Genomic DNA, 20,869 nt, shown 5'->3' with positions numbered 1-20,869 from the left:
TGGACCTCCTTGCCTGCCTAAGGCACACACCAGCTTTCATTTTTAAGAATTATTCCACTTTCCCATGCACCTCCCTGACTGCAACAGGTGTCTCCCTTAGACTAGATGCCCATAAAACATAGATTTACATCTGTAAATTGGTATCCTGATTGGAAATTACATTTTATGATATGGTGGTATGGTTTGACATTAAAATGCTTGGACACATTGTTAATAATTTAGGATAATAACTTAAGTACTGACCACACTCAATTATATAGTCTTTGTCTGTCTCAATTCAAAGTGTAGCAATGCCATGTTTCACTTCATGCTTTTCTTGCTTATTTGCTTTTAGGTGCACAAGACAAGGGACATCGTGCACAGTACTGCCATATAGAAGGCCTCTAAAAAGGCATCTGACCACACAACATGTGAAATCTGTCCACTAATCTCTTCCACTTGTGCTGCTCAGTGCAACTGCCAACTGACAGCTTTAAAATGGAACTATAGAAAGGTGCTGTCAAGAAAGTGGCCAGTGGGAAGAAGCAGCTTGCCACCACTGGCATGTGACCACAACCTTTTTCTGGAAACTTGTGCCTGTCACACCGGCCTCTTGGGAGAAAGCTGGGAGCAGCACTCCTGTATCAACCACCCCAAACTAAGATCAAGCCCATGTTTGCCAGCAAGGCAGTCACTGCAGTCATGGTTGAATGGCGTTCAGCGGCATGCAACAATAGCCATGTCAGCAACAGAGAAATCCCATATAGCTTCAGATATCTTGGAAGACTTTATTAGAAAGGTTTGTGAATGGATGAAATTCAGAGGTCTCAGAATTGGATTTGTTGCCACGGACAATGACAGGAATATAGTCAAGGCCATGTCAGATGGTGGCTATTTCAAGTTTCTCCGTTTGGTGCATTGCAACAACCTGGTTGTGCTGGACTTTTTAAAAAAAGAAGACAAATCAAGCAGCATACTGACCACCTGCAGAAGAATCTGCACTCATTTCAGTCATTCTTTTAAAGCCCGGAACCAGTTGAGGATCATTCAGCATGCTAATACAGTACCAGTTAAAACGCTCATACAGGAGGTGCCAACATTTTGGAACTCGACCTATTACATGTTGCAACATCTGTTTGAGATGTACAGACAGATCGATGACTATGTCATTCAAAAAGGAGGGGATGCAATCGGGAAAGCTATGGCCAGAGATACAGACAAATGGGGGCCAGTCAAATGCCTGACACAGATACTACTCCCTTTTCAGGTTTTCACATGGAAATTCAGCAAAGAGGACAGTACGATGGGCCAAGCTATCCTGTTGTTGCATCTGCTACAGAAGCAGTTAAAAAAGGTGTCTGAAAGTTTTGCATTTGCAAGTGTGAACTAAAACGCAGAAGAGCATGCCTTGGTTAAGAGTTTAAACCTTCGCTAGGCTGTTAATACAAGACTGTAAAAACACATCATTTTGTCCAAAGAGTACATCTGTGCCTCACTATGTAATCCACAGTACAAAAAAATACTGCCCACTTTCACTCCTTTTTCTGAAGGGAATGTTTAAAAAAACAAGACGTGAATTGTTGAGCAAACCAGAGAGCTGGAAAAAAAATGGCTGAAAATTAGAGTTCCACTCTGTAGTTCTGGGGTACTGCATTCAACTTCTAGAGAGGGCAGTCTTGTCTCACAGCAACCAACACCAGCAATAAGAATGCCAGCAACAATCACAACAACAGGAACATTGTCTTGGCTTGGTTTCAAGTGGCAGGTCTTACGTCCAGTACAGAGGCAAAGGTAAAAGCGTCCAAGCAAGTGGCAGCACCAAAGGTCTTTCAGACGATGTTACAGGACTATCTGGATGACACAAAAGGGGTCTATGAGGATTAAAATCTATTGGTGTACTAGTATGCGAAGACGCATCAATGGCCAGAGCTCAGCATGCTGGCAATAAGATATCTGGTTTGTCCGGTAGCCAGGATGTTTGCTGAGCCTGCGTTCAGTGCAATTGGCATGGTTGTTACAGTGAGAAAAAACAGTCTCTCTCTTCAAAATGTGGAGAGATTGACCATGATCAAAATGAACCAACTCTTCATATCATCAAATTACACTGTTCCTGAAACAGTACATGAGGAAGAGGATGATTGATCTGACTCAAATGTGTTAGCTAATTCTTGGGTGAATCACTTGTATTTTAATATGAACTCTACTTCCCTGACAGACTAAGCCACTAGAATACTTTTTAATTGCTAATCATCTTACTTTCTTCTTTGACAAACAAGGAAAAAATAATAAAAAGTTGTTGTTGTTGTGGGCCAAAACAAACAAAAAATGTTTATGACTTATGCTGGCCACAATTTTTTAGGCATATGTATTGCCATATTGGAGTCGGACCAGTGTGCAATGAAGAAGTCTCGACATTCCCTTCAGAACATTGGAGACAATGCCTGCCTCCCTCTCATGGCTATCCTTTTTTTCATCATCTAGCAGGGCTGTCCCAGAAGATCATTGACTTACAAGACAGTCAAGTTCCAATATTTTGCTTGCATTGAAGAGGAGATACAATTGTGTATCTACCACCATGCTTGGATTAGAAGAGATAACTATTGCATCAATCAGTGATGATATATTATTCAGTGATTGTGTGAAGATTGATGATTGATTATTTATGTGGCGGCAGGCTGTGAGGAAGGGTGTTTAACTGATTCGTATACTTTGTTTCAATGATTTGCAATGTTTAGGGCATGATCGGTAATCAAGGTGAATGGCCCTTTCAAACTTAGCAAAATTTACTTGCAAAGTCCACTCCTTTTCTCATGTTCTTCAGGGTCCAGACCAGTCAGTTTAGTTAACAAACACAAATCTACATAAAATACAGAGTCCAATTCGGTTGCTCTACTTGCTCTTCAACAGCAGTGCACTACAGGTCTATCTCTCTCACTTCGGGATGGGATGAAGTTACTTGGAGTCGGGAGGAGGAGGGAAGGCCTCAAGGTGGGACTATCTCAACAGCCACAAGCGTCTGAGGCCTAGTACTCAGCTCTGTGGACTAGAGGGAGGTACTGCTAAGCTTGTGTGCTAAATTGCTGGCAAACATGTAAAACTCCTCTTATGTTTTTGCTTTGCCTCTGAGTCTTCTTGGTACACTCCTCTTAAAGCGTACTTTCTGTCCTTCTCCTTTACTCTATAATATTGTTTCTATTTTAAAACTGGCAGACCTTCTCCTCTCCTGCATGAAAGTCAAAAGCTTAACACTCCTGCTTACCTGCCAGACTGATTCATCCAGGTAACTAAGAGTGACAGACATTGCGAAAAGAATGCAGATGCAACACACAATTTGGCAGTACAGTGTCATAATCATAATTTTAAGAACTGAGTGGGTTCTCTTGACTCCTACTTAAACCTAGATGACAGAGCAATTAGATCGATAATTATTATTTGGATCGCTGGTGCTGATGGACTGTTTGTAATGGATTTAATGGAACTGTGTCATACTCATTCCTTCATTTCCTTCCACAAAGGATTGTGTTGTGTAGTGTTTGTCTTTGTCACACCTTTCTCCAAATCCTCTTTTCCATTTCTTGAGGTGGCTTAATTGACATCATAAATGGATCACACACTTGGTAGGGTGGATGCACTGAAAGTGACACCAACTCACTGCAGGATCTTCGTTTACTTGAGCAGTAGCCACATCAGCCCAGCCTACCCACCCACACATAAAATTTAATTAGATCTAGAACATTATTCATAAGCAGAATCATTGAGGTGTTGTATTGTGTAAACGCTTAACTTTGTGGACTTCACTCTTGACTCTTGAGTCCACTTCTCCTGACTCAAGGAGTTTGTAATTTTAGTTTTAATTAAATAGCTCCCCATCACTCAAAAGACATTACAATGGCTAGTTCTTGTTGTAATGTCAGGTATTCCTTTCTTTGTTGTGCCAAGTTGGGAGTAGTAGTCTCAGTCTGTGATGGATAATCCTTTTGATTAATCCTAAAGTGGAGCTAACCTAGGTGGGAGGGGGGCCTTGCTTGATGTGGTGAATTACCTGTTAGTGTACTGGCCTGTTACTACTGACATTACCATTTAGAAGGAATCTTGGGAAACCATGCTGTGAGTTTTGGAACATAGAGAGAGATAGCAGCCATTGCTTTATTCATCCAGGTAAGAAAACTATGAAGCAAAGTGAATTAGCTTAGTTAGTAAGTAACTAACGTCTGTTGCAGATTTGAATTTCCTTCCTTGTTTTTCCAGGTTGTTATAGGCAATACAGGCAAAGGCAGCATACATTACCCCACCTAATGGTCAATAATATATTTACTGGGAGTACTATTATCTGGGTATAACAAAACTAACTATGACTTAGAGGTATGTCTATGCATGCACTTTGATAAGCAAGCAGAAAAACAAGCTATGCGAAAACACAACAGTGCAAAGTATAAGTAAAACAAAAAAACTATAATCAAGTAGATTAATTTTCCCTTCATGTAATAGTAAAAGACCCACCCTCTCCAGGCACAACAACCCTACCCCTCTCCCAAACAAATTACCCCGTCCCTTACCAATGTCCATCTCAGAAATGTCCAAAGTAACTCAACTACCTTCCCGATTCCCATGTTCTCCACCCACATCAAAGGTTCCTCCCACCAAAACAAAAAAACAAAAAAAGAGCTAGAAGAGACAGTTCTCAATGTGGGTTCCCTCGATGTCTGCCATCCTGTGGTCCAGGTTCTCCAGATGTTGCAGGACATGGTGCTGGAAAATGTGGTCTGAGCATGAGGGGGCATCAGTGGTTCAATGTGGACAGGCGGCTCTCAACTGGCAGCAGCACTAATGATGTTGTTGCTGCTGGGAGGCTGGAGCTGCTGGCTGGAGGACTAGGGCCCAGGTAAAGGCAGCTTCCTCTTCTTTGTCCTCCTGCAGAGCAACCAGTTGCTGATACTCCAAACGAATGGCCTCCAGCCTCTGCCGCCACTGTCTGGGTGTAGGTGCACCAGCAGAAATAGCTATATCAAGAAAGAAAAAATAAATAAAAAAGCTAAGTTGTAAACAGTGCTCTGTGCAAACACTTGTTTAAAATTATAGTGGCTCTGTAGCAGTACATTGCTGGTCCCCCAGTGACAGTGGAATTTAACTTTCACAGGGCCATTTTGTTCATCCCAGTATGCCTCATATAAAAGCACTGATCTGCCTGAAAGGAATTAAGGCAGAATAACAGCACACTAGATTTAAAAAATGGTCTTGCTATGGAATAGTGGGGTGTCAATGATCATCATCATGTTCCTAAGCTTTAGCTTAGTCATTCACTGCAGTTGACGAATGTCGAAAGGTACAAAATTTGAACAGGTATGACTCTGTTATGGAAGCTACGAAGTACATGAATCACTTGTCTAGAAAAATGTGGAACATGCCAAGAATGAATTTTTGTTCGCAGTCTGGGACAGAACTTAGAAAAGAAGAAAGGACGTGTTAGGAGGTGACTAAGTGGGCACTGGGAGGGAAGGGAAACATATCTGGTTCTCAGTTTGCAATGCATTTAAAACTTTATAAATGCCACATTAACTGAAGCAGAAGCACTTTGTACAGGCAACCCTGTTGTATTGCCAAATTGAACCATGCTGCAGTTAGGTCGTGGGTTACTAAATGCCATGGGTAGGGAGGTGATGAATAGTGATGAGTGGGTGGATACATATCTGCCATGCTGAACAAATAGTTGAGGGAGTAGACCAAAAATTAAAATACCTCCCACTTTGAACCAAAACTTTGATAACCAAGCAAAGTAAGTGGAGTAGGTGAACATGTCCATCTCCAAAAGAGCTCCCTTTTTTCTTCATCCAAGCAGTCATCCATTCATCCTTTCATTGTTCTATTCACACTTTCATACCCACTATTTAAGCTTTATATTCTCTTATGCTGTCTTTCACCATTACAATGCATCCATTCATCCATCTTTCCATTTATCCATCCATATATCTACCCATCCATCCATTCACTTATCCACCCTTTCAACCATCCTTTTACCCATCCATCCATTTACCCAAGCATCCTTTTACCCATCCACCCTTCACCCACTCAGGAATCATTTCTTTCACTCATATACCCTTTCATTCATCCTTACACCCACCCATGCATCCCCCATCACCTACCTCTGAATCCTTTTTCCGAACCATACATCCTTTCACTCATACCATTTCACCCATCCTTTTTTCTAACCATGCATCATTCTTTCGTCTTTTCCATCAACCTATAATTTTTAGCATTTATTATGAGCTTCATCTGCTGATTTCCAGATAGAAGAGGCAATTAGGAATGCACCCATGCTATAGCTGCTAAAGTGAGGGTTTCACAACACTCTTTCAGTGAGTAATTGTCAATAAGCAAGCAATGTGACTTACCAACACCTGTCCCTGCTACCGATGGTTCTCCACCTCCAAAATCTGCTGCGTCTGGCACACTGGCAATGACACTGGCCCCAGCACTGACGGTCTTTGTGACTGGAAAAAACATTACACATTTTAGATTCCAGATATGCCTGCCCTTACTATTTTGTTTTTATCATCAAAATACAACTACAAGAGGTCACTACAGTTCTATCTTTTTCTATCATTCATCCTGGGGATTTTGTTGGTTAACAATATTAGAAAAACCGGGTATTCAAGCCAACCAAAAATGTTTTGGAATGGAGGGGCAGAGTTATGATGACTATGGTCACTAAAACCCAATGAAGGGGAAGATATAATTGGTCAATAAAGGACATATAGGGGGTCATACCAACCCTGGCGGGCGGTGATAAAGCGGCGGCCAACCCGCCAACAGGCAGGCGGTCAAAAAAAAGGAATTCTGACCCTGGCGGGAACCGCCAACACAGCCCGCTACTTTAACACTCCGACCGCCACGGCGGGACAGACAAACAGCTTGGCGGTCACCGCCAACAGGCAGGCGGCAGACAATGTACCGCCCACCCTATCACAACCCACCAATCTGCCACCTGCCAAAACACGGCGGAAACAGACTACGAACGGGAAAACGCTCACCTATACACACTCCACGAGAAAGGAGGACAGCATGGAACCCGAATTAAACATCCTACCAGCTATTGTCTACCTGCTCATCTACCAGGAGTACGAACGCCGGCGCAGACGACAATGGTGAGTACTGCACCTACGACACAGGGGAGGGGGGAGGAGGAAAGCTTACGGGCACACACATGCGCCATACACCCACCCCCCCACCACAAATACCTACACCCCAATGCCGAGCAACAAGTCAGAGTGACACCACCCAAACCCACCGGAATAATGCAAAGACACAATTAAAATGATCTATAAAATATATGTATAATTAGCTCCATTAAAGGTATGGGAAATATGCTATATGAAAGATACAAAAATAAGGAATGAACATAGTCAACAATATATACATAGGCAATAAGTCCTGCACATTCCGTCAAAGTTCCATAGTCCGTGGGCCAATGTGCACAAACACATCGGCAAAGCCCACACAGGAGACCAGATACCATTGGAGAGAACACTGCTGGGGCATCAGATGATAAAACTACAGGCACCTCAGGGGGAAGGGAAGGGGGGGCAACTCAGCCACATGAGTCCTTGACGCCAGATCCACGAGGGGCCTCCATGCCCACTGTCCCATCCTGGGGAGTGCAAAGCCACAGTCTCACAAGTCTCTACAGTGGGTGGCTTGCCCACTGTTCCATCCTGGGGAGTGCAAAGCCACAGTCTCTCAAGTCCCTACAGTGGGTGACTTGCCCACTGTCCCATCCTGGGGAGTGCAAAGCCACAGTCTCACAAGTCCCTACAGTGGGTGGCTTGCCCACTGTCCCATCCTGGGGAGTGCAAAGCCACAGTCTCACAAGTCTCTACAGTGGGTGGCTTGCCCACTGTTCCATCCTGGGGAGTGCAAAGCCAGTCTCTCAAGTCTCTACAGTGGGTGGGTTGCCCACTGTTCCATCCTGGGAAGTGCCAAGCCACAGTCCATCAGATGGATTACCGACTCCACTGTTAATGGAGGAGGCATGTTGCCCAGAGTGCTTCCTGAAGCCCTGCTCGACACAGAACCGGCACTGTCAATGGGCCAGTGGTGCTTGAGATGAAGGCCCCAGCGGAGCGGTGCTTGACAGGAAGGGCCCATCCGAACGGTGCTTGAGACGGCGGGGCCCAGCGGAGCGGTGCTTGAGACTGCGGGGCCCAGCGGAGCGGTGCTTGACAGGAAGGGCCCAGCGGAGCGGTGCCTGAGACGGCGGGGCCCAGCGGACCGGTGCTTGACAGGAAGGGCCCAGCGGAGCGGTGATTGAGATGAAGGGCCCATCGGAGCGGTGCTTGAGACGGCGGGGCCCAGCGGAGCGGTGCTTGACAGGAAGGGCCCAGCCGAGCGGTGCTTGAGACGGCGGGGCCCAGCGGAGCGGTGCTTGACAGGAAGGGCCCAGCGGAGCGGTGCTTGAGACAGCGGGCCCAGCGGAGCGGTGCTTGACAGGAAGGGTCCAGCGGAGCGGTGCTTGAGATGAAGGGCCCAGCGGAGTGGTGCAGAGACGGCGGGGCCCAGCGGAGCGGTGCTTGAGATGAAGGGCCCAGCGGAGCGGTGCAGAGACGGCGGGGCCCAGCGGAGCGGTGCTTGACAGGAAGGGCCCAGCGGAGCGGTGCTTGACAGGAAGGGCCCAGCGGAGCGGTGCTTGAGATGAAGGGCCCAGCGGAGCAGTTCTTGTCCCGGCGGGGCCCTGTTCAGCGGTGCTCCTCCCGGCGGGGCCCTGTTCAGCGGTTCTTGTCCTGGCGGGCCCCTGTTCAGCGGTTCTTGTCCCGGCGGAGCCCTGTTCAGCGGTGCTTGTCCCGGCGGGCCCCTGTTCAGCGGTTCTTGTCCCGGCGGGGCCCTGTTCAGCGGTGCTTGTCCCGGCGAGCCCCTGTTCAGCGGTTCTTGTCCCGGCGGGCCCCTGTTCAGCGGTTCTTGTCCCGGCGGGGCCCTGTTCAGCGGTGCTTGTCCCGCCCGGCCCCTGTTCAGCGGTTCTTGTCCCGGCGGGGCCCTGTTCAGCGGTGCTCCTCCCGGCGGGGCCTTGTTCAGCGGTTCTTGTCCCGCGGGCCCCTGTTCAGCGGTTCTTGTCCCGGCGGGGCCCTGTTCAGCGGTGCTTGTCCCGGCTGGCCCCTGTTCAGCGGTTCTTGTCCCGTCGGGCCCCTGTTCAGCGGTTCTTGTCCCGGCGGGCCCCTGTTCAGCGGTGCTCCTCCTGGCGGGCCCCTGTTCAGCGGTGCTCCTCCCGGCGGGGCCCTGTTCAGCGGTGCTCCTCCCGGCGGGGCCCTGTTCAGCGGTGCTCCTCCCGGAGGGGCCCTATTCAGCGGTGCTTGTCCTGTGTGTCTAGGGAGCCAGACCTGGGCAAGACTTCCCGCTCATTCGCCATCCGACCTTGCGGTCGCGGGGCCCTGCTGTGATGGAGTCCTGGGCCCGTGGGTGTCGTCCGTCACAACCGGAATGGGGCTGGTGGGGCCCTCCTGGGCAGCTCGCCTGCTGCCTGACTTCTCCGCCCTGCTGCCCTTGCCCTCCTTCGCTGAAGCTCTGTGGCCCTTGCCTCCCTTGGATGATGTGGCAGGTGACGGGGCAAGGCTACTGTCCTTGGTGGCAGCCGTCTCAGTCTTGTCGCGCCGGGCCTTTTTTTTTTTGTCCTCTTCCCTGGGGGTGGGCTGGCTGTCCCCTTGCTGCTGGCCGATGTTCCTGCCCTAGGATCTGGTGGACTCCAATAGCCCTGCACTATGGTCACAGTACATGCAGGGCTGGTGGTGGCTTAGGTGCTTTTTTTACTCTTACCAGATGGAGGGGGTGGGTCAGTGATTGGAACGAGCTCAAGGTTGGAAAGGAAAAGGACTTTGGAAGGACAGGGACGGGTAGGTGTAGTGGGTATGGGAGTGGAGGAAGAGGATGTGGTTGTAGGAGAGTCAAGTGTGCTGTCTTTGGGTGCAGGTGCTTGTGACGGAGGCTGTCGTGAGGTGGATGGCTGTTGGGTGGGTGGCTGCCTGCGTTTGTGTGGTTTGGAAGAGGGGGTGACAGACACACTGGGAGAAGACACAGGGGACGTGTAAATGGCAGTGGGGGTGGTGACTGCACGTGTGCGGACTGTAATGGAGGGTGTGCTGGTGATGGAAGTACTGGCTGATGGTGGTGTGCATGCAGGTGTGAGTGGAGACGTTACAGGGAGGGAGGAGGGTGATGAGGAGGTGGGGGACACAGAGGTGGTAGTGACTGTTGGCATGTCTGCATCTGGATGTTGCTTGGGTGAATGCTTGTGGGATCTGTGGTGCTTATGTCTGGATGAGCTGCCCTTGGGTGTAGAGGTGTGTGCAGGCTGGTCTGATGGTGTGGATGGGATAGGCAGAGGAACAGGAGACTGGGACTGGGTGGAGGGAGTCAGAAGAGGGAGGCTGGAAACAGGGACAATGGCTGCCGTCAGTGCTGAGGCCAGAGCGTCGAACGATCGCTGATGGGCAGCCTGACCCGAATGAATGCCCTCCAGGTATGCATTGCTCCGATGCACCTCCCTTTCTACACCCTGGATGGCATTCAAAAGGGTAGACTGCCCAACAATGAGTGTCCTGAGGAGGTCAATGACCTCCTCACTGAGGGCAGCAGGGGTAACTGGGGCAGGGCCTGAGGTGCCTGGGGCGAAGGAGATGCCCGCCTTCCTGGGCGAGCGGGCAAGGAGCGAAGGCTGAGGGGCTGCTGGGAGGGCGGGGCTGGTGCGCTGGGTGGCGGCTGTACCTGTTGTGGTGGTGGGCACGGATGTTGCCGCCACCGCTAGGGAGCTCCCTTCCGAGGACGTGTCAGTGTCGCTGACGTCTCCACGGGTCCCCGTTGTGGAGCTCCACTCGCCCTCCGTCTCACTGGTGTACTCAGAGTCTGTTATATGGCCCTCCGGGGCCATGTGAGATGCAGCTCCCTCGTGCGCCGATGCCACTTCTCCTCCGCCTGATGATGCTAATGCACACATGAACAGGAAGACAAAGAAAATGGGGGCGGGGGAGAAATGAAGACAGGTTGAGTGCATGCATTGGCAACACCGTTGTCGGAGAGGACAGACACAGAAGCCCCCTGAACTAGGCCGCGCAATCAGGGTACACTACTCAGTTATTGTGACTAGGCCTACAGGTCTATGGACGACAAATGCACACATGGGTGAGGCCAGACCATGGACAGCTGTACTTGGCACCCTACAGAGGTGTGGGGCGGGGGCACAGGGCCGTGACTAACGGAGGGGCCTAGCCTACAGAATGCGCCCTGGGCTGGAGATAGCCACAGCCCTCCTCCCCCACCCAGACACCTTCACTGCGCGCAAAGATAGCAGAATGTGCTGATACTCACCCCCTTGTGTCTGCTGTGATGTCCTCACGCGCCCATCCAAATCGGGGTATCAGGGGGGTCAATTGGCGGCTGGCACCCCTCCTACGTTGGGAGGCCATCCCCAGCAGAGACTCGGCGGTCTTTCTGGTCCCGCGGTGGATGTCCTCCCACCTCTTTCGGCAGTGGGTGCCCCGTCTGTTGTGGACCCCCAGGGCCCGGACGTCCTTGGCGATGGCACGCCAAATGTCGATCTTCTGATGGGCGCTGACCTATGTGACATGTACAGGGTAGTAAAGGAAATCGCAGCAGTTTTCTGCCTGGTCAATGTGAGTGGCCCCCCCTCCCCAACCTTGCCATGTGGCACATGCTCTCATCTTTCGTGCGTTGCTCTCCTCATTCGCTCCCCTCCCCACCATCTTACATACACCCCACTCAACACAGGCATAGCCCATTCAACGTGCACCCTGTGTACTAACCTGTTGGTCTGGAGGACCGTAGAGTAGCGCATACTGGGGGAGGACCCCATCAACAAGTCTCTCCAATTCTTCGGAAGTGAAGGCAGGGGCCCTTTCCCCAGTCGCAGCAGCCATTGTATCTCCCAGACCGAGGTCACAGCAGCACTTGCAGTATAGGTCCTCTCCTGTGGATGATCAGGTCTTGAGTGATTAATCAGATAGAAAATGGCGGTCACGCCCGCGGCGGTGCGTACCGCGGCGGTGCGAACCGCGACCGCCGGCGCACATCGTCATTGGCTCATGAGACCCATAGGGTTCAATGTTAACCAATGCTGCTTTACGCCGCGGTCTTCGACCGCCTACCGCCACGGTGTGCCACGCCAGCGCAGTGACCTCACATCCCACTGTCACACTTCACAGGTCAGGCAGCTGCCATTTCAAGGGCCCACATGGCATGATTTCTACTGCGTCACACAGGCCTAGGCCTTGCATTGGCACTCATACAAGCCTTTCAATGCATAGCGATTTGTGTACTGTGCAAGCTGTGTGAACGAACCTGTGGGTTGCTTGACTCTGTGCTCCATGTTGTCCTTCCTAGGCACCGTCCGCTGGGACTTGCGAGGAGAAGGATGAATCCTCCTGTGTACCGACCGCTGGTGGACCTGTCGACAATGGAAGAACGACATATCATACTTACATACAGGCTTGACAGAGCAACAATACATGAACTATGTGCCCAGCTGGAGCCAGACCTGATGTCCCCCATCCGCCAACCCACAGGGATTCCCCCTCTGGTGCAGGTTCTGTCAGTACTCCATTTTTTGTCAAGTGGGTCTTTTCAGACATCAGTGGCCATATCATCTGGGATGTCTCAGCCTATGTTTTCTAAGGTTTTGTCCAGAGTGTTGTCTGCCCTGATGAAATACATGCGGAGCTACATTATTTTCCCTGAGGTGGGCGAATTGGCTACAGTGAAGGGTGATTTCTATGCCCTTGGACATATCCCCAACATCATTGGTGCCATTGATGGGACCCATGTGGCTTTGGTTCCCCCCAAAGAAAGTGAGCAGGTGTACAGAAACAGAAAAAGTTATCATTCAATGAATGTCCAGGTGGTCTGTTTGGCTGACCAGTACATCTCCCATGTAAATGCCAAGTTCCCTGGGTCAGTGCATGACGCGTATATCATGCGAAATAGCTGCATCCCTTATGTGATGGAACAGCTACAGAGACACCGTGTGTGGCTATTTGGTGACTCTGGTTACCCCAACCTGTCGTGGCTACTGACCCCAGTGAGGAATCCCCGGACCAGGGCAGAGGAACGGTACAATGAGGCTCATGGGCGAACTAGGAGGATCATAGAAAGGACCTTCGGGTCCTGAAGGCCAGGTTTAGGTGCCTGCATATGACAGGGGGATCCCTAATGTACTCACCAAAGAAGGTGTGCCAGATCATCGTGGCCTGCTGTATGCTTCACAATCTTGCTTTGCGACGCCAGGTGCCTTTTCTGCAGGAGGATGGTCCAGATGGTGGTGTTGTAGCAGCTGTGGAGCCTGTGGAGAGTGAAGAGGAGGAAGACGACGGGGACGACACGGACAACAGGGATACAGTCATACAACAATATTTTCAGTAGCACACAGGTAAGAATCAGCCACGCCATTTTACATTTACTTAAGGCCTCATGCGCCTCCACTGTCTGTGTTTCCCCCCAGTTCCTGTTAACTGATTTGTGACTTTCCCTTCCCTTTTCAGAGCTGTATGACCCACTGCCTGACTTCAGCTTTGTTTGCCCATGGACTAAAGCTTATTGAAATTGGTATGTTGTCATCACAAAGTAACTGGACATTATTGCACCGTTATGTGTAATACATTTGTTAAGAATACAAGCAGACTCCTGTTATTTTAAGTGCAATAAGTGATTTATTTTAAGTGCTACATATACTGTAGGTACATGATTGGGAAACGGTGATGGGTGGGGGTGTTGTAATGTCCATGGCAGAGTCCAGTTCTCAGTCGCACAGGTGCATTGTCCATATGCCTGGGGAAGGATGGAGCAGGGGCAGTTCAAGGTTGGACAGGGTGACAATGTGGGACAGTGGGATGACATCAGGGGGTATCTTAGGCTGGCGGGGGTCTTGCAATCCTACTCTGTTTTCTTGTGAGATCTCAGGTTCAGCTTGCGGGGTGGTTCTTCTTCTGCAGGAGGTGGGGTTCTGGTGGTCTGTCGTTGTGTGGGGGCCTCCTGTCACTAGCGCCGGCGGAGGTGGTAGGCTGTTCCTGGCCTGGGCTAGTGACAGGGGCCCTTTGGGGTGCCACATGGTCCCGCAATGTGGTGACGATCTGGGTAAAGGCCACGACGATGGTCCCCATTGCGGAACCGATGTTCCTCAGTTCCTCCCTGAACCCCATGTACCGTTCCTCCTGCAGTTCCTGGATCTCCTGGAACCGGGCCAGTACCGTCGCCATCGTCTCCTGGGAGCGGTGGTATGCTCCCATGATGGAGGAGAGGGCCTCTTGGAGAGTCGGTTCTCCGGGCCTGTCCCCCCCCTGTCGCACAGCAGCCCTCCCAGTTCCCCTGTGTTCCTGGACCTCTGTCCCCTGGACGGTGTGCCCACTACCACTGCCCCCAGGTCCCTGTTGTTGTTGGGGTGGTGGGTCAACCTGGGTGCCCTGTAGTGGTGGACACACCGCTGATTTACGTGTCCTGGAGACAGAGGCATGGGCCCGCTGGGTGGGAGCTGTGCTGGTGTTCCCAGAGGGGGTTGGGTCTGGTGTAGCCTGTGGCTGTCTGTGGGGAACCGACTGTCCAGAGGTCCCCGATGGGCCGGGCTGGTCATCTGGCTCCAGGGAGACAGAGCTGCTGTCATCGCTGGGGGCCTCTTTTGGGGGTGGGATGGACATCTCTGGACCCTCCGTGGCAGTGTGGTGGCGTTCGGGTCCTGCAGGGGTATAAAGGTATGGTTATTGCTTCTGTGTGTGGCATTTCGTGTGATGGGTGGGTGTCCGTGTACCCAAGTGCAGGCATTTCCTTGTGGGGGTTTTTGTGAGGGTGGCTTGTGGGGGTGATGTGTGTGTGCAGTGGGCATGCTTTGGTGATGGGTGTCCATGCTTTGTGGTCGCATGCAGGGCTTGGTGTTGGGATGGGTGGGTTGTGATGGTGAGCCTTTTGCTAGGTGTTGGTGTGATGGGGGTGGGGGTGAGGGTGGGGGTATGATTTGGCATGCAGGTGGGGTGGGGGTGCGAAGCAGTAGTGAAGATTTGACTTACCAGAGTCCATTCCTCCGCCTACTCCTGCCAGGCCCTCAGGATGCAAGATGTGCAAGACTTCCTCCTCCCATGCGGTAAATTCGGGGGGAGTAGGTGGGGGTCCGCCGCCAGCCTTCTGCACCGCAATGTTGTGCCTTGATACCATGGAACGCACCTTCCCCCGTAGGTCGTTCCATCTCTTCCTGATGTCCTCCAGATTGCGTGGATGCTGTCCTACCGCGTTAACCCTGTCCACTATCCTTTGCCATAGCTCCATCTTCCTGGCAATTGTGGTGTGCTGCACCTGTGCCCCGAAGAGCTGGGGCTCTACACGGACTATTTCCTCCACCATGACCCTGAGTTCGGCGTCACTGAACCTGGGGTGTCTTTGGGGTGCCATGGGGTGGTGTGGTTGAGGTGTGGGGTGGCGTTTGTGGTGATGAGTGTGGTGCGTGTGGTGGTGTGTGGTGTTTGGTGCGTGGATTCTGTGTGGGTGATGGTGTTGTGTGCCTCTGTGTTGTGGGATTGTCTATTCTGTGCTCTCTCTCTAGCCTTCGTCAATAATTTTGGGTCGTAGGGGCTTGTGGGTGATGTGGGTGTGTGTTTTATATTGTGTTGGGTGTGTGGGAGTGGTGTTAGTATGTGTATCAGGTGTGTGTATTTCAAACTGACCAATGTGGCTGAGTTTTCTATGTGTGTGTGTATTTTGACCGCGGCGGTGTGTACCGCCAATGGAATACCGCGTTTGAAAGACTGCCGCGTGGATTTGTGGGTCGGAATGGTATGGGCGTATTTCTGTTGGCGTGACGGTGGAGGTTTGTTCATCGCCATTTTTGCGCTGACCTTTGGTGTGGCGGACTTTTGTGGATGTCGGGTTTTTGGCGGTTTGCCAGTTGCGGGTCAGAATGACCGTGGCGGTTTACCGCGGCCGCGGCGGTGTTATGGCGGTCTTCTGACCGGCGGTAAGCGCCTTTTACCGCCGAGGTCAGAATGACCCCCATAGTGAGGTCTTGGTTGGCAAATGCAATAGAACCATCGTCATACTACTTTCTAGCCATGCTGCACTGTCATTAAAACTGCTGCTATAGTATACTATAGTATAAATGAATTATAGTAAGTACAAAACAACAAATGGGGGTCCACCACAACCAGGGCCACTTTCTTGTATTACTTTTTGAGCATGAGAAAGAAAAAGAATGCCTTCTCAGAGAACATCCATAGAAAAGATTCCTTGGCCATGCAATCTTCACAGTAGAGTGCCTGTCCTAAAATCTGTTTTCTTAGTCTTACAGTATCAGTCCACAGAATATATAAGGTGAAAGGGAAAGCGTATTAACAAGTAGGAGAAAGCTACAGACTACTAGAGACAGGAGGAAGTCAGCCATAGAAACATGAAATATAAAAAGAAAATACAATAATGCATGGATAACAAGAATTTAACAAACCTTAAATAGAATGAAGATGAGCAGAAAAAAGGACACAAGCACAATAAAAAAAGGAAAAATTATTCTAAATGAGGAGAGGTAAAAGTTACACAAATAATGATAATAATATAAGAGGAGGACTTACTGGGGCAAGTAACTGCATCAGCTAAGGCACTGGTGGTGGTCCCCCCGGCTCCCTCACCCACCTCTGAACTAGCCCTCTTCTTGCCCTCGGGTGCCTAGGTAAGTAATGAAGAAGATAAGAAAATAGAGGAGTGGTATAGTTAATCTCCCCAAAAACAGAGACAGTTGACCTATTATTAATTTCCAAAACCTGAGCCCTATTCCAAATTTCCTATCTTAAACTGAATTTGGAGCTACTAATGCTTTAAAATGAATGATCTTTGCTTCTCAAATACCTTTGATGCGCCAACTCAGTCTCCCTTTTCATTGAATAGATGTGTACTATGAATCACTGGAAGAATGAGATTTGTAGTGCATGAGTTACATAAAGAAAGCACAGAGAATGCTAACTCACTGATATTATTACTACTACCACTATCTTAGTGACAGCACAGAGGTGTCTGCACGGCTTCATAAATAATTAGCCCGAGCAAGCGCCAACATGTACGATTAGGCTAACTCAAACTGGATAACATAATATTAAACTTAACTTACCTCTGAGTGTGGGCAGCATGCTATTTGAAAAAAAAAATACCATTGTGAAAGTCCAGCAGGTTGAGCAGGTCCTGCTCACAGTCCATATGTCTGCTTAGCAGTGCATTAACTGCTGCTGGGTGTGCTGGACCACACTGGGCTGGTACACATGCCAGCGCACCCTCCCAAACAGCAGTCACTGTTCCTACAGGGTGTAGCCATGCCCATGCCTGCCGTCTGCTGCCAGCATGGAGGGGAGGAGAGGTGGTGCTGCACATAATAAACAACTGCAACCTCCTCCACCACAGAAAAAATGCCTTGGAGCGGCATCCCTGGCCGGCTACCATTATGTGTGTGTGTGTACGGCTAGCAGCTGCACTGGTGCTGCCACTCCCTAGCTGCCTCATCCCTCCCTCAGCCCTGCTCTGCCATTGAGATGGGTGGGGAGGAATGGAATGCCTAACATCTCAGGGGGTGAAAACCTCCAAAATATTCTCTACTTCAAAGTGGGCACTAGGTATAAATAATGGATCTTCAGACCTAACTCTGGAGTACACATTTGTCCTGTGGAAGACTCAGAAGAAGGACTATGATGCTGCTTTACTGCAGGAAGAAGTGTTACCTTGCTGCCCTGCTGTGCTGCCCTGCTACTCTCCTGCCTGAGTGAGAAGGAATGCACATGAATCCTAAACCCAGATCCACTAGAGTGACGCTAAGGGCTAATTGCCTGGCCACCTGATCAGAGCCTCAGGGACAGAACATGCTCTATCAACCTTGAACCCAGCACCTGGTCTCTGCCAACTGTGAGTCCTTCCCTCCCAAGAGGTGCAACCCTTGGAAGTGGGCCTGAAGGTGGTCGGCCAGCCCATCTGTGGTCCCAGCAGAACCAACTCAGGGTGACGCATCACCTTCGATACTGCTGCGTGATGCAGGACTTCACATTGCAGGCCCACAATTCGTCTGAACTGCTGCTGCGTGGCACATCCTTGACACAGGTGTTTGTATCGGAAGTTCCTCCTCGATCACATCCCTAACGTTGACTCAGGACTTTGCATCACAAACCCTGCAACTTCTTCAAAACCAGCCTGTTTGTAATGCATCTTCGACACTGGACTTTGCATCACAAGCCCTTCATTGATTGCATCCTCAATGACAATGGAGGACTTCATGTGACAGCCTTGTAGCTTCCCAGACCTGTTCGGTATGACCAATCTCCAAAACAGGACCTAACATCACCTCTGCTGCACAATGCATCCTCAACGCTGGACTGTGCACCATTCCACAACCAGGATTTATGGTACTTTGTTCAGTTGGCCTAACTGAGTCTATATAGCCAACCCATGCCCCAACGTGGTCGGCCTGAACTTGTAACTTTATCACAGTCTAGAACGACCAGATAACCACAGTTGGCACTTTGTGGCACTATTTTCATTTAAACCCTTAAAATTGCGTATCTCTAATTTTAGCAATTGGCTTTTGTTATTTTGTTTTCAAATTAATATGTAAATTACTCTTAATTGGTGTGGTCCTTCTTCTGTTGTGTTTCTCTTTAATGCTGTTTGTATTGCTGCATAAATACTTTACACATTGCCTCTAATGTTAAGAATGACTGCTCTGTGTCAAGCTACCAGAGGGCTGAGCACAAGTTAATTTAGGGTTTTCTTGTGACTTTACCCTGAAAAGGACTGTGGATGCGGCTTGAGTAGGGTTTCATCCCCGTCAGTAACCTAATTTCTTGCAGCAGTCCTTAACCAACATGGGGGGTCATTACAACATTGGCGGTAAAATGCGCTTACCGCCGTGCAGAAGACCGCCAATACACCACCGCGGCCGTGGAATTCCGCCACAGCTATTATGACACACATCTCAGAAACCGCCGAAATTCAGACACCCACACAAGTCCGCCACACCAAAGGTCAGTGATAAACTGGCGAAAACAAAACCTCCACCTCCACGCCAACAGAAACACGCCCATGCTATTACGACCCACGAATCCACGCGGCGGTCTTTCAACCGCGGTATTCCATTGGCGGTACACACCGCTGCGCTCATAATACACACACATCTCCAAAACACTGCCACATTGGACAAATCGAAATACACACACCTGATACACATACACACTCCACTCCCACACACCCAATTCAATATAAAACACACACCCACATCACCCACAAACCCCTACGACAAAAAATCTATCACAAAGGCCAGAGACACAGCACAGATCAGACAATCCCACCACGCAGAGGCACACAACACCATCACCAACACAACATCCACGCACAAAACACCACACACCACGACACATCACCACACACATCAACACTCACACCGCCCCACACATCACACACACCACCCCATGGCACGCCAAAGACACCCCCGCTTTTCCCAGGAGGAGCTCCGGGTCATGGTGGAGGAAATTGTCCGGGTAGAGCCACAGCTATTTGGCTCACAGGTACAGCACGCATCAATAGCCAGGAAGATGGAGCTATGGCGAAGAATAGTGGACAGGGTCAACGCTGTGGGACAGCACCCAAGAAATAGGGAGGACATCAGGAAGAGGTGGAACGACCTACGGGGAAAGGTGCGTTCAACGGTCTCCAGGCACAACATCGCGGTTCAGCGGACTGGCGGCGGACCCCCACCTCCTCCCCCACAACTAACAACATGGGAGGAGCAAGTCTTGACCATCATGCATCCAGAGGGCCTCGGAGGAGTCGGTGGAGGATGGGACACTGGTAAGTCAAATCTTAACTAACATATCCCCCACCCTACCTGCATGCTATCACACACCCCCACCCTCACACCCTCCCCTATCACCCCAAATCCTCACTAATGTACTAATAACACAAACTACACATCTCAAAAACAAGCCCTGCATGACACAACGAAGCATGGAAACCTATCACCTAAGCATGCCCACTGCAGATACCCAGAACAACCCCCTAACCATCATCACACAAGCCCCCACACAGGAATGCTAGCACCGGGGTACACGGTCACCCACCCATTGCACACCATGGCACACACACATGCAATAATCATGCTCTTATGCCCCTGCAGGAACACGAAGGACCGTCACCACACCAGAGCGTCCAGACAACACCACTCCACCCCCAGAAGAGGCCCACAGTGACGATAGCAGCTCTGCCCTACTGGAGCCTGATGACCAGCCCGGACCATCGTGGGCCTCAGGACAGTCGGTTCCCCTCGCACAGGCACAGCCCAACACTGACCTTCCACCCTCTGGTAACACCAGCACAGCATCCACCCAGCGGGCCCAAACCTCCCTACCCAGGACAGGTCAATCAGCGGTGTGTCCACCACTACAGGGAACCCAGGAAAACCCACCACCCCAACAACAACAGGGACCTGGGGGTAGTGGGGACACGGTCCAGGGGACGGAGGCACAGGAACACAGGGGAACTGGGAGGGCTGCTGTGCGACAGGGGGCGGACAGGCCAAGGGAACCCACTCTCCACGAGGCCCTCACCCCCATCATGGGAGCATACCACCACTCCCAGGAGACGATGGCCACGGTCCTGGTCAAGTTTCAGGAGACCCAGCGCCTGCAGGAGGAACAGTATTTGGGGTTCAGGGAGGAGCTCAGGACCATCAGCTCCGCCCTGGGCACCATCGTAGGGGTGCTGAAGGACATACAGCAGACCCTGAGGGACACCGTGGCACTCCAAGGGGCCCCTGACACTAGCATGGACGATGAACTGCCCACCACCTCTGCCGGCGCTAGTGGACGGGACGCCCCGCCACAGGACCACCACACCA

This window comes from Pleurodeles waltl, chromosome 5 (assembly GCF_031143425.1).
Source record: "Pleurodeles waltl isolate 20211129_DDA chromosome 5, aPleWal1.hap1.20221129, whole genome shotgun sequence".
Lineage (NCBI taxonomy): Eukaryota > Metazoa > Chordata > Amphibia > Caudata > Salamandridae > Pleurodeles > Pleurodeles waltl.
Note: the sequence above shows the minus strand (reverse complement) of the source record.